General features: G+C 46.2%; 1 protein-coding gene and 1 non-coding gene across 4 annotated transcripts in view; both read left to right on the top strand.

Annotated features, from left to right (window-relative positions):
* LOC100077095 (transmembrane protein 132C) overlaps positions 1-14,695 on the top strand; it is a 427,350-nt gene that overhangs the window by 323,278 nt on the left and 89,377 nt on the right. The window lies entirely within an intron of this gene.
* Positions 372-509, top strand: LOC114809763. The gene has a single exon (XR_003757541.1). It is a non-coding gene; the product is annotated as a small nucleolar RNA SNORA7 (small nucleolar RNA).

Raw genomic sequence — 14,695 nt, 5'->3', positions numbered from 1 at the left:
GTTTCACAATCTATCAATCAATTGTGCTTATTGAACACTTAATCATAGTAATTAAGGAACTCGTTAAGCACTTATTGGGTGCCAAGCACTGGGATAGACACAAATTAATCAGGTTGGACATAGTCCCTACCCCCATGGGGCTACCAGTCTTAATCCCCATTTAACAGATTCATTCATTCATTCATTCATTCATTCATTCAATAGTATTTATTGAGCGCTTACTACGTGCAGAGCACTGTACTAAGCGCTTGGAATAGACAGATCGGTAACAGATAGAGACAGTCCCTGCCCTCTGACGGGCTTACGGTCTAATCGGGGGAGACGGACAGACAAGAACGAAAGCAATAAACAGATGAGGTAACTTAGTGTGCCCCCTCTCAGGGTGGCACCTGGAGAGTTTCCAATACTCTACCAGTCTCGACTACAGGAGGGAGAGTCAAGCGGAGGCCTGTCCATTCCATTCCTAGCTTGGCCAGTGGCCGGTGAGTGGAAGACAGTCTGCTTCAAGTCAAAAGTCACCTGTACCGGGCAGCAGTGGCACGGGAGAGAGTTGAGGGTGGAGACTCAAGTGTACCGCGTGGAAGGGAGAAACGGTCAACCACTTTTGGATTTTTACCAAGGAAATCTACGGCTACGCCACCAGAATGAATCCAGGTGGAGGTGGGGCTTCCTGGGAGAGATAAGTCCATGGCGTCGCTATGGATCGGAGACGACGCGACAGCGTAAGACAAGAACTTACCGTGCGCGGAACTTCATACCTCTACAGGTTCCCTCCTAACGCTCTGCTTCAGAGTGCAGCCCAAGATAAGTATCGTGGCGTAGCGGAAAGAGAACAGGCCTGGGAGTCAGAAGGTCGTGGGTTCTAATCCCAGCCCTGCCACTCGCCTGCTGCGTGACCTTGGACAAAGCACTTAACTTCTCTGTGCTCCACTTCCCTCATCTTCCAAATGGGGGTTCAATATCTGCTCTCCCTCCTACTTAGACCGTGAACCCCATGGGGGACCTGATTAACTTGTAGCTACCCCAGAATTTAGTACAGTGCTTGGCACATAGGAAGCACGTAACAAATGCCACAGTTATTATTAAAAAATTAAGGAGATTAAATCCTCACTGTCCATGGCTTGTTACAGTTTTAAACATTGTACTGAAATGTGAGGAAAGTCACTTGAAGTACTAGTCCAGATACAATGAAAGCTACGGGGAAATCATTCCCTAGAAATCCTCTAGGGTCATAATACTTTGGAGCCATCTCGATCTTTGCGCATACCATGTGTTCTTAGGCATAATAAATAATAATAATAATAATACTGAGGTTATTTGTTAAGCGTTTACTCGGTGCCAAGCACTCTTCTAAGCACCGGGGGGATACAAGGTGATCAGGTTGTCCCACGGGGGGCTCACGGTCTTCATCCCCATTTTACAGATGAGGCAACTGAGGCACAGAGAAGTTAAGTGACCTGCCCAACGTCACACAGCTGACAAGTGGCGGAGCCAGGATTAGAACCCATGACTTCTGACTCCCAAGCCCGGGCTCTTTCCACTCAGCCACGCTTTTCAATATGGTCTTTTTTATGGTGGTTGTTAAGCACTTACTACGAACCACACAGTTTATCATACTAGGTGCGTTAACTGAATCTAAGAACTTCCAAGGGCTCTTGGGTGGGTTATATTTCTTCAGAATTGTAAAAAATATTTTTAATAGTGTTTATTAAGTGCTTACAATGTGTCAAGCACTATTCTTAGTGTTGGAATACATACCAGTTAATCAGGCCAGACACCACCCCTGTTTCACCTGGGTCTCAAAGGCTATATATTAACTTCTCCGTGCCTCAGTTACCTCATCTGTAAAATGGGGATTAACTGTGAGCCTCACATGGGACAACCTGATTACCCCGTATCACCCCCAGCGCTTAGAACAGTGCTCGGCACATAGTAAGCTCTTCACAAATACCAGCATTATTATTATTATTGAATCCCCATTTTACAGTTGAAGAAACTGAGGCCCAGAGAAGTCAAGTGACTTGCTCGAGGTTACAGAGCAAGCAAGTGGAAGAGCTGGGATTAGGACCCAAGTCATCTGACATCGGAGACTGACATCGGAGAAGCAGCGTGGCTCAGTGGAAAGAGCACGGGCTTTGGAGTCAGGGCTCCTGAGTTCGAATCCCAGCTCTGCCACTTGTCGGCTGTGTGACTGTGGGCAAGTCACTTAACTTCTCTGGGCCTCAGTTCCCTCATCTGTAAAATGGGGATTAAGACTGTGAGCCCCACGTGGGACGACCTGATTCCCCTGTGTCTACCCCAGCGCTTAGAACAGTGCTCGGCACAGAGTAAGCGCTTAACAAATGCCAACATAATTATTATTATCTGACTCCAAGGACCGGGCTTTCTCCACCAGGCCACCGTGTATCCCTTCAAGATTTAGTCTTCAAGGTTCCCCATCAGCTCTTCCCATCTTCTCTATCAGCTGTCTCCCCCTCTTCCGGTCATGGGTTCGAATCCCGGCTCTGCCCCTTGTCAGCTGTGTGACTGTGGGCAAGTCACTTCACTTCTCTGGGCCTCAGTTCCCTCATCTGTGAAATGGGGCTGAAGACTGGGAGCCTCACGTGGGACAACCTCATTCCCCTGTATCTACCCCAGTGCTTAGAACAGTGTTCTGCACGTAGTAAGCGCTTAACAAATACCAACGTTATTATTATTATTATTATTATTCTTCATCTTCAAAGCCCCTGCTTCTGACTCATGCTGTTCTCCCATCCTGGAGCTCCCTCCCCACCCGCCCTCCAGCTCCCTCGGATCACAAGTCTCTTCATCTCCCAAGCCCCTTTTTAAAGCCCGCCTCCTCTAGGAAGCCTTCCCTGGCCCCAACAACCTAGTCATGTCAACCCAACAGCCACCCGTAGTAGTTATTCCTATCCTCCTCACCTGTGTTACCTGCTTTGACGAAACTAAGGTTGAAATAACCGAATCAATACACCAATTTCTGATATCTCCTTATCCTTCCTAGTGCTCCCACTGTCTGTTAACTATTTTAGTCTCCCTCTGTAGTTCGTAAATGCCTTAAGGATAGGGAACATGCCTTTTGCTTGTGTGGTATTCTACCAGATGCTCAGTACAGTGTTTTGCACTCTGTAAATGTTCAACGGACACCCCTGAAGGATTGACCGATTATCCTGCTTGCAGGTCTGGACTCTGATTGCCTTCTGGAGCTTTAAAAAATGGTTTGCCCAGGAGGGAGATGAATAAATTCTGTTTGTTGAAGATGAAAAGTCAAGTGAATTATTGACTTAGATTCTATTTCGGTCTTACGGGACGATTGAGGACCTGATTCCTATCTCCTCCCTCTGACTGGTAAATCCATTTATAAAACATATATTTGGGGCCTTTGCGACTTGGAAGTGTTTCTTCACAGTCTGCTGCTGAAATATGCTCATCTGCAGATTGATGTTGGAACTTGGGGACTGAAACAAGCAGTCAGTCAGTCGGTTGTATTTATTGGAGCTTACTGTGAGCAGAAATTGTACTAAGCGCTTGGGAGAGTGCAGTATTCCAATATACGGACATATTCCCCGCCCACAACAAACTTCGAGTCTAGATGGGGAAACAGACACCAAAACAAATCAATGAATTACAGATAAGTACATAAGTGTTGTGCGGCCGGAAGGGGGTATGAATAAAGGGGGCAAGTCAGCGTGACGCAGAAGGGAAGGCCTCTTGGAGGAGAGGTGCCTTCAGTAAGGCTTTCAAGGGGATGAGGGGAATAATTGTCTGTCGGATATGAGGAGGAAGGGCATTCCAGGGTAGAGGCAGGACGTGGGTGAGAGGTTGGCAGCGAGGAAAGCGAGATCGAGGTACGGTGAGTTGGTTAACATTAGAGGAGTAAAGTGAATTATTTTCCCAGAGTAAAATACGGTAGATGGCTTTCACTGTTTAAAATTTAAAAATCTTGCATTAGAAAGCAAATTATACATCAGAGAGAGTGGTGGAAGGGTTCGGCTATTAACAGCAGACTCTAACTGAAACATGATTTTGGAAGCCATAAAAGAAGAGAACCTTGCGGGGGGGGGGGGGGGGGGAAACTGTGGTTTTGACCCAAACACCACCAGCCCCATGCCTGCTTCTTGGGCATCCATCTAGGCGGAGTAGGACCCAAACCTAGAATCTGCCTTCTTGGTGCTCTGATCCCTGGAACTCCTTATATTCATTCATTCATTCATTCATTCATTCATTCGTATTTATTGAGCGATTACTATGTGCAAAGCACTGTACTAAACACTTGGAATGTACAATTCGGCAACAGATAGAGACCATCACTGCCCATTGACGGGCTCACAGTCTAATCGGGAGAGACAGACGGACAAAAACAAGACAACTTAATCACGATAAATAGAATCAAGGGGATGTATACCTCATTAACCACATAAATAGGGTAATAAAAATACAGACAAATGAAGACAGTGCTTAGGGGAGGGAAAGGGAGAGGGGGAGGAGCGGAGGGAAACGGGGAAAAGGGGGCTTAGCTGAGAGGAGGTGAAGCAGGGGAAGGGGGAGGGAGCAGAGGGCGGAGGGGGAGCAGAGGGAAAAGGGGAAGTTCAGTCTGGGAAGACCGCTTGGAGGAGGCGAGCTCTCAGTAGGGCTTTGAAGAGGGGAAGAGAGTTAGTTTGGCGGAGCGGAGGAGGGAGGGTGTTCCAAGACGGCGGTAGGACGTGGGCCAGAGGTCGACGGCGGGATAGGCGAGAACGGGGGACGGTGAGGAGGTGAGCGGCAGAGGAGCGGAGCGTGCGGGCTGGGCGGTAGAAAGAGAGAAGGGAGGAGAGGTAGGAGGGGGCAAAGTGATGGAGAGCCTTGAAGCCAGAGTGAGAAGTTTTTGTTTCGTGCGGAAGTCGATAGGCAACCACTGGAGGTTTTTAAGGAGGAGAGTGACGTGCCCAGAGTGCTTCTGCAGGAAGATGAGCCGGGCAGCGGAATGAAGAATAGACTGGAGCGGGGAGAGACAGGAGGAAGGGAGATCAGAGAGGAGGCTGACACAATAATCCAGCCGGGATATAATGAGAGCATCATAGCATTATGAATCACAGCATTATGAATCCCCCCTAATCTAGTGACAATCACACATGGAAAAGTGGAATGGTCTCCCGAGCTCTCGAGATTAATTTCTGGGCCTGTGCATGAAGAGAATGCTGGAGGCGGAAGGAGTGTTCCTACTGCGTTTGTTCCTCAGAATCATAGAACCAGCAATTCAGGGGCTCTGGGCAGCCACACAGCATTTTGTTTTGGTTTGGTTTTGGGTTATGGTATTTGTTAAGCACTTACTATTTGCCAGGCACTGTTCTTGGTGTCGGGATAGATACAAGGTAATCAGGTTGGACACAGTCCATTCCACGTGGGGCTCACAGTCTTAATTCTCATTTTTCAGATGAGGTAACTGAGGCACAGAGAACTTAAGTGATCGGCCCAAGGTTGCACAGCAGACAAGTGGTAGAGTGGAATTGGAACCCAGGTCCTCCGACTCATATGGGACAGAGATCGTGCCCAACCCGATTGGCTTGTATCTACTCCACCACTTAGTATAGTGCCTGGCACAGAGTAAGCGCTTAAAAATGTGGTTATTATCAGTGTTATTATTATTAAGTGATCACTGTGTACCAATCACTGTATCAAGCGCCCAGGCAGATAAAAGATAATTACATCAAACACAGTCCCTTTCCTTCACGGGCTTCACAGTCTAAGGGGGATGACGAGGCATTTATTCTCCATTGTAGAGATGAGAAATTAGGAGGCCAAGAGAAATTAAGTGTCACAGCAGGCAAGCGGATTAGAACCCAAGCCTCCTGACTCCCGGGCCTGTGCTCTTTCCACTAGACTCTGATGCTTCTCAGCTTCCCAGAGACCCTCTGCCCTTCCTGCTTCCTACGGATGAGTGGATGGTGATGATGATGGTGATGGTTTTTGTTAAGCGCTTACTATGTACCAAGCACCGTTCGAAGCGCCGGGGTAGGTACAAGGTGATCAGGTTGTCCCAGGTGGGGCTCACAGTCTTAATCCCCATTTTACAGATGAGGGAACTGAGGCACAGAGAAGTGAAGTGACTTGCCCAGAGTCACACAGGGGATAGGTGGCAGAGGCGGGATTAGAACCCACCACCTCTGACTCCTAAGCCCGTGCTCTGTGCGGAGAAAAACTGATAGTTATGAGGACGATGATGATGATGGCATTTATAAAAGTCCTATTCTGTTCTCAGTGTTATCGGAGATACAAGATAATCAGATTAATCTCTGTCCCGCATGAGGTTAACACTCTAAGGAATAGAAGCAACATGGCCTAGTAGATAAATCATGGACCTAGGAGTCAGAAGGACCTGGGTTCTAATCCCATCTCTGCCACTTCTCTGCCGAGAGACCTCGGGCAAGTCATTTCTCTGTTGCTTCATTTACCTCATCTTTAAAATAGGGGTTAAGACTTCGAGCCCCATGTGGAGCAGCGACCCTGTCCGACCCGACTATCTTGTATCTACCCCAGCATTTAGAGCAGTGCTGAACACAGAGCAAAGCGCTCAACAAATACCATCATCGTTATCGTAAAAGGAAGGGAGAGCATGTATTCTAATCTCTATTTTACAGGCGAGGTAAACTGAGGCACGGGGAGGTTGAGTGACTTGCCGGAGATCACATCCAAAGTACTTTGGATTTATGTAGCATCTTCCCTCTAAAGAGTTTGCCGGTCATCGTTAAGTATGAAGCCCATTTTAAAGTCTGACATCCGGAAAGGTTAAATTAGCATCTTGAGGACACCCAGCGTGCCATTTTTGAAACTGGCACTAAAGCTCAGGTGATCCGAGTTCACATCCAGTACAGCCCAGACCAAACTCAAGGGGTAGACCCGGGCCTTCACCTACACAGGCCTCCATTAGAAAAACCTCTTCCTGTCCCCTGAGTTACCGAGTTAGGTGCCTCAAGGTGGAGTCTGGGGTGCAAGTCGTTGAAAGCTGATCAGATGGGGAGAAAGAAATTCCCAAGAGAAGATGATGCCCTGATCTTGAAGGCAAAGCAGCCTAGACGCCCCCCTCCACCTCCACCATCCGGGAAGGCCCAGACCCTTCTTTTGACTTCCCATGGCTGACCTATGATGACTCCAAGACTACATGGTTGAAGGTCGTGGTTATGGGTTCTAATCCCTGCTTTGCCACTTGCTTGGACTGCGACCTCGGGCAAATCACTTGACTGAGAAGCGGCATGAAGTAGTGGATAGAGCAGGGGCCTGGGACTCAGCAGGTCACGGGTTCTGTTCTTGCTCCGCCACTTGTCGGGCAGGCTACTCGACTTCTCTGTGCCTCATTTACCACATCTGTAAAATGGGGACTGAGACCGTGAGCCGCACGTGGGACGGGGACCGTGTCCAACCCGATTTACTTGTATCCACCCCAGCGCTTAGTACAGTGCCTGGCACATAGTAAACTCTTAAAAAAAAATCATTACTATTATTAGTATTATTGTTATTAAGGGCTTACTATATACCAATCACTGCATTAAGCACCCAGGTAGATAAAAGACAATTACGTCAAACACGGTCCCTTTCCTTCACGGGGTTCACAGTCTAAAGGGGATGACGAGGCATTTATTTCCCATTGTAGAGATGAGGAATTAGGAGGCAAAGAGAAATTAAGCGACCCAGCAGGCAAGTGGATTAGAACCCAAGTCTCCAGACTCCCAGGTCTGTGCTCTTTCTATTAGGCCACACTGCCTCTCTTGGATCGTCCTGAAAAGTGGAACAAATTCATTACTTTTAGGGCCTTAATTCTTGTAATTCTGTGCTCTGTGAAGGCTATGGTATGATTTTCTCCAGATAGTTCACTAAATTCATTAAGCATCAGGCAAGATTTAACAGTAATCTACCCGGTGGAATTGTGTGTTAATTAGAGTAAGGGATGAATGGAGAGCTCAGCTTGTGTGTGTGTGCGTTTGTGTCCCTCCCACTCAGTGAAGCTCACCAGATGACAGAAAGGCAGTTTGCTGTGATGGAAAGAACTGTACACAGGAAACGCGTTTTTCTGGATCTCCAAAATAAACGCACGGTTGTCTTAGGCCGTCCAGTCGTTTCCGACCCGTAGCGATGCCAAGGGCGCGTCTCTCCCAGAACGCCCTACCTCCATCTGCAATCGTTCCGGTAGTGGATCCAGAGATTTTTCTTGGTAAAAATACGGCAGTGGTTTATCACCTCCTCCTTCTGCACAGTAAACTTTAGTCTCCACCCTCGACTCTCCCCCATGCCGTTGCGGCCCAGCACGGGTGAGTTTGGACTTGTAGCAGATGCCCTTCCACTCTCAAGCCGCTCCCCAAGCTAGGAATGAACTGGGTATGCCTCTGCTTGACTCTCCCTCCCATAATCGAGACTGGTAGAGAACTGGAAACTCTCCAGGTGCGACCCTGTGAGGGGAAAATGCGTGGTTAGATGAACGATATTTCCAAAGACAAAAATCACATGTGCCTGCTGTTCATCCATTGACTGCGGGGGATTAATTGGCATCTGGTCTTTTATCATTTTTCTATCCAAATAAATTGTCGTTGCCTCAGATTTTTTGGCGTGCAAATAGAGATGCACCGCCACTTGTCAGCTGTGTGACCTTGGGCAAGTCATTCCACTTCTCTGTGCCTCATTTACCTCTTCTGTAAAATGGGGATTAACTGTGAGCCTCACGTGGGACAACCTGATTACCTTGTATCTTCCCCTGCGCTTAGAACAGTGCTTGGCACATAGTAAGCGCTTAACAAATACCCACATTATTATTAGAGAAGCAGCGTGGTCTAGTGGACAGAGCATGGGTCTGGGAGTCAGAAGAACCTGGGTTCTAATGCCACCTCCGCCACTTGCCTGCTGTGTGACCTTGGGCAAGTCACTTAACTTCTCTGTGCCTCTGTTATCTCATCTGTAAAATGGGGATTGAGACCATGAGCCCTCAATGGGACAGGGACTCTGTCCGATCTGATCAACTTTTATCTATCCCGGTGCTTAGTAGAGTGCCTGGCACATAGTGCTTAACAAATACCATAAAAAAAAAACCCTGAATACTGAGTCTTTGTAAATGTATTTATGCGTTTTTCCTCCCCTAAGAGTTTAAGTAGCTTTTGAGCAGGGAATTTGTCTTGTGAATCTGTCATATTTTTCCACATGTTTGGAGAAGGACATTGCTTCAAACAGGTGCTCCATAAATATCATTACTTCTACTCACAGTTTCAAGCAAAAAAAAAAAGAAGATGTTGACTCTTCAGAAGAGTTCATTTATTCCTCAAAGTGGTCAAAGTTCATCCCACAGTCCTAACCTAGTACCTTACCTCTCACCTGAAAGTTTAGTCCTCATGGCCTATGGAATTCCATGCTACTTTTCAATAGATGCCGCAATTGAAATAACAGTTTCCTATGCATGCAAACCCACTTTAGAGTAAGAATTATTTAATCTAACATTCCCAAGCTTGCTGGGTCACAGAGGTAAAGAAACTGAATTCTACTTACCCGAATCCATTCAGGTTGCTTCTCAGGGCATTAGTGGAAACAGCTATTCCTCAGCTAGTATTAGTGGTTAATGGTATTTATTGACTGCACCTCGGGAGGGATGCACTGTTCAAAATCCTCCGAAAATGACAACAAAAGTACAAAGGATTTGTCCACACTAGATACCACAATTATTTAAGTGTGGGAAAATAGGCTCTAGCAGATCTTTGTCCATAGAAATGTGTCTCTTCGTTCATTCATTCAGCCATATTTATTGAGCACTAACTGTGTGCAGAGCTGGCTTCCACAGCACCTCCAAAAGACTGGGAGGTGATCAGTTATCCTGGAGCCTAACTGGACAATGTCAGCAAGGCTGTCCATCACCTTGCCCCGTCCTACCTCTCCTCCCTTCTCTCTTTCCACTGCCCATCCCGCACGCTCCGCTCTTCTACCGCCCACCTCCTCACCGTCCCCCGTTCTCGCCTATCCCGCAGTCGACCCGTGGCCCACGTCCTCCCGCGGTCCCGGAACGCCCTCCCTCCTCACCTCCGCCAAACTGATTCTCTTCCCCTCTTCGAAACCCTACTTAGAGCTCACGTCCTCCAAGAGGCCTTCCCAAACTGAGCTCCCCCTTTTCCCTCTGCTCCCTCTGCTCCCCCTCCACCCTCCCCTTCACCTCTCCTTAGCTAAGCCCTCTTTTCCCCCCTTTCCCTCTGCTCCTCCCCCTCTCCCCTCCCCTCAGCACTGTACTCGTCCACTCAACTGTATATATTTTCATTACCCTATTTATTTTGTTAATGTACATCACCTTGATTCTATTTATTTGCTATGGTTTTAATGAGATGTTCATCCCCTTGATTCTACTTATTGCTATTGTTCTTGTCTGTCTGTCTCCCCCGATTAGACTGTGTGCCCGTCAAAGGGCAGGGACTGTCTCTATCTGTTACTGATTTGTACATTCCAAGCGCTTAGTACAGTGCTCTGCACATAGTAAGCGCTCAATAAATACGAATGAATGAATGAATGAATGAATGAATGAATGAATAAATGAATGAAGCAGTGTGCCAAATAGGTAGAGCACAGGCCTGGGAGTCAGATGACCTGGGTTCTAATCCCAGCTCTGCCATCTGTTTGCTGCGTGATCTTGGGCAACCCGCTAGTCATCTCTGGACCTCAATTATCTCATCTGTAAAATAGGAATTCATTCAATAGTATTTATTGAGTGCTTACTATCTGCAGAGCACTGTACTAAGCGCTTGGAATGGACAATTCGGCAACAGGTAGAGATCATCCCTACCCAATGACGGGCTCACAGTCTAATCGGGGGAGACAGACAGACAAAAACAGGACAACATAATCACGATAAATAGAATCAAGGGGATGGACACCTCATTAACAAAATAAATAGAAATTAAGACTATGAGCCCACCGTGGGATAGACTGTGTCCAACCTGATTAACTTGATTCTACCCCAACGCTTAATACGGTGCCCGGCACAGTAGTAAGTGTTTAACAAATGCCATTAAAAAAAAAGAACTACCACAAAAGAAAATGCAATCTGCCGAGTGACTTTCTAGGCGATGTCAAAATCTTCCAATATAAGAAACTTAACTTTCAGTTCACCTATTTAATCCTCACTATTTATTGAGCGCCCATTATGTGCAAAGCACTCTACTAGGCACTTGGGTGAGTACAGTAAATATAAGAGGTGGAGATCCTGACTTCAAAGAACTTAAAATTTAGTGGGTGAGATAGGCAGGTACAAATTGTAAATGTACAATGGGATCAGGATGAAGAATATAGAGGCATCCAGATGTACGAAACACATATGAAGGAATTAACAAATGGAACGTTTATATCAGTATGTATAAATGCTCTTTTGGTGGCTGTTGGGAAACTAAAAATTAGTTGGGAAATGCTGAGGGGCTGGGCTTTTAGGAGGAAGATGGCAAAGATTTGAAAGATTTGATGGGAAAGGTCTGGCAGATTTGAAGGAAGGAGTACCAGGCTTGGCGACTCTTGGGTTTGGTTTTGAACAAGAATGTTTTAGGCAGTTCAGAAGGTGGGGAAAACTTGTTTCCCAAATAGAGCTGTACGGGCAGTTGGAATAAATCCGCAACACGGTCGAACCGTTGAGACCGAAGGGTGAAAGCCGCAGCACCACGAGCGCGACTCACTTCTTTCAAGTGGACATTTTCTCAGCAGTTAAAAGAAAATTACTCTTCCCGTATGTGGTGTTATCATCCGGAGTCCAATTTTCTTTGGTTGCCCTTGTTCCTAAATTAAGCTATTGTCTAGTTCCACAATCTGCCGGTGAATAGGCCGGCTGTCACTTTCCAATGGAGATAATTCATTCTAGCTCTCCGCAGTTGAACTGAGCCCCAACAGAACTGTCTAATCATTGAAATTGCAATAAACTGAACAATGGACTGGAGAAAGCAATGCAATGTAGTCTGAACCACAATGCAACTGTTTGTTTCTTGGAGCATGGGAGGTGTTTAAAATGAAATTGCTTGAAAACAGTGGTACTTCGGCAAATCATTGCGTTACGAGAAAACATTTCTGGAAGAAGAATTCTGCAGCTTTTTGCCTCTTATCATCTACATCAGATTTCGCTAAATGCCTTTGGTGTGCAGAGCACCAGACTAAGTTCTTGAAAACCTGTAACAGCAGGAGAAGTCAAAGACCCTGTCCTGGAGGAACTTTCAGTCTAATGAATAGTACCGACATTTTTTTTTTTATTACCCCGATTTATTTTGTTAATGAGGTGTCCATCCCCTCGATTCTATTTATCGTGATTAAGTTGTCTTGTTTTTGTCCGTCTGTCTCCCCCGATTAGACCGTGAGCCCGTCATTGGGCGGGGATTGTCTCTATCTGTCGCCGAACTGTACATTCCGAGCGCTTAGTACAGTGCTCTGCACATAACACTCAATAAATACTACTAATAATAATGATGTTGGGATTTGTTAAGCACTTACTATGTGCAGAGCACTGTTCTAACCTCTGGGGTAGGTACAGGGTCATCAGGTTGTCCCACGAGGCTCACAGTTAATCCCCATTTTCCCCATGAGGTCACTGAGGCACAGAGAAGTGAAGTGATTTGCCCACAGTCACACAGCTGACAAGTGGCCGAGCCGGCATTCGAACCCATGACCTCTGACTCCCAAGCCCGGGCTCTTTCCACTGAGCCACACTCCTTCTCATTGAATGAATGAATACTGACTTCTCTCAAAACCCCCCAGCTTGTTTTCTTTGCCCCTTCCCTCTAACACTGCCACATCATTCATGTCTCTAGCCCATTATTCATGCCTCTCCCCCTCCTCCAAACTATGTCCCTCATCTCTTTCGAAACTCTCCTAAAAAGCCACTTCCTTCGAGGAGTCTCCCTGACCTTAACAGAACACCCTCCCTCTTCGTACCGGACGGATAATTACTCTCCCCACCTTCAAAGCTTTACTAAAGTCCCATGTCCTCCAAGAGGCCTTTCCTGACTACACCCTTATTTCCTCTACTCCCTCTCCCTTCTGTATAATAATAATAATGTTGGCATTTGTTAAACCCTTACTATGTGCCAAGCACGGTTCTAAGCACGGTTCTGTCCCACGTGGGGCTCCCAATCTTAATCCCCATTTTGCAAATGAGGTCACTGAGGCACAGAGAAGTTAAGTGACTTGCCCAAAGCTACCCGGCTGTTAAGTGGCCGAGTCGGAATTAGAACCCACGACCTCTGACTCCCAAGCCCGGGCTCTTTCCACTGAGCCACGCTGCCTCTCTGTGCACTTGCATCTGTACCCTTTAAGCACTTCATATTTTCCTCATTCTCAGCCCCACCGCACTTAAGTACACTGTCCATAATTTATTTTAATGTCTATCCCTCTAGGCTGTAAGATCCTGGTGGGAAGGGAAACAAGTCAACCAACTATACTGTACTGTATTCTCCCCCAAACACTTGGGAAAGTGCTCTGCCCACAGTAAGCGCGCAATAAATACCGTTGACTGGCCACATTAGAAACTCAGTAAATGCTGTCGGTGATGACTGAATTACTCGTGTCAGTATTCAGAGGTTTTCAGGTAATTTTCTCACAGGGTATATCTAATGGAGGCTTGCATAGAATGCTAGACAAGTAATGCACACACTGCTCTACACTTATTAGAGGCTACAAGCTTTTTCTCCTAACTGTAATTTATTTTAATGTTGTTTTTCCCACCCTAGACTTTAAACAAACTCCACCAGGGCAGGGATCTTTCTCAAGCACTTGGTATGGTGCTCTGCATATCATTGATTTGTTGACTGTCCTAATGGGGCTACTGAGATTTGGAGAATTTAATTATTTTCCTTATCATAGGAGCAAGACTAATGCTTTCCGAATAACGTACGTATTAAGGGCACGTTGAGTAATACAGGAAACCAAGAAAGAAATAACTTTATTGAGGATAGTCATTGTAACCAGATCTCTGTTTACCTGCTCTGTTCATGTTTGATGTAGCAGATTATTTTATACAAAAGGCAGGTGTTGCCTCCCTGGACATGTTTAATGCTTCAGTACAAGCAAATCAAGACACTCTCTTCAGAACCAGTGGTGATGTAAGCTAAAACATTTCAAACTGGAACCGATTGAGTCAAAGGAACAATGTTATAAATGAGGAAATTAGTTCCTGAACCAAGTTCTTATATCCTATCTGTAAGAAAATTACCCAGAACTGTGAACTCGGTCTATTATAAATAGATGAAATAAACATATGAGTACATTTATATTGCTCTGGTAGGGAGTCCCTCAATAGGAAAGCTGACTTTGATTTCATCGGAAGTAAAATGGACAGGACCCCATTTGCTTGGGAGAGTACAGTATTACAGAGTTGGTAGACATGTTCCCTTCCCACGTGCGCTTTTAGGGTAGGGAAAAGCTTGCAATCTAGAGGTGAATTTAGAGTCTAGAAAATCCACTTTTCTCCTGCAAACCTCTTTCTCCCACATACCTCTCCTACCAAACCACTGTTTTCCACTGTGCATTCAACATCACATTCTCACAAAGATTTCCCTCCTGATTCTTGCTCTTTTGCTACTCTTCTCCCATCCTTCTCTGTGTTCTTCCTCCATCCTTTGTTTTTTGACTTGTGGCCTCTCTTTTTATCCTGTTTTGGGGGATATTTCCTGTTGCCCTGAATCTCTCTCCCGTCTTGGTTCACTTTTTCTCCTTCATCAACTCAGCG

This window comes from Ornithorhynchus anatinus, chromosome 2, assembly GCF_004115215.2.
Source record: "Ornithorhynchus anatinus isolate Pmale09 chromosome 2, mOrnAna1.pri.v4, whole genome shotgun sequence".
Taxonomy (NCBI): domain Eukaryota; kingdom Metazoa; phylum Chordata; class Mammalia; order Monotremata; family Ornithorhynchidae; genus Ornithorhynchus; species Ornithorhynchus anatinus.
The sequence above is the reverse complement of the archived record's forward strand: the minus strand, read 5'-3'. Positions and strand labels throughout refer to the sequence as shown.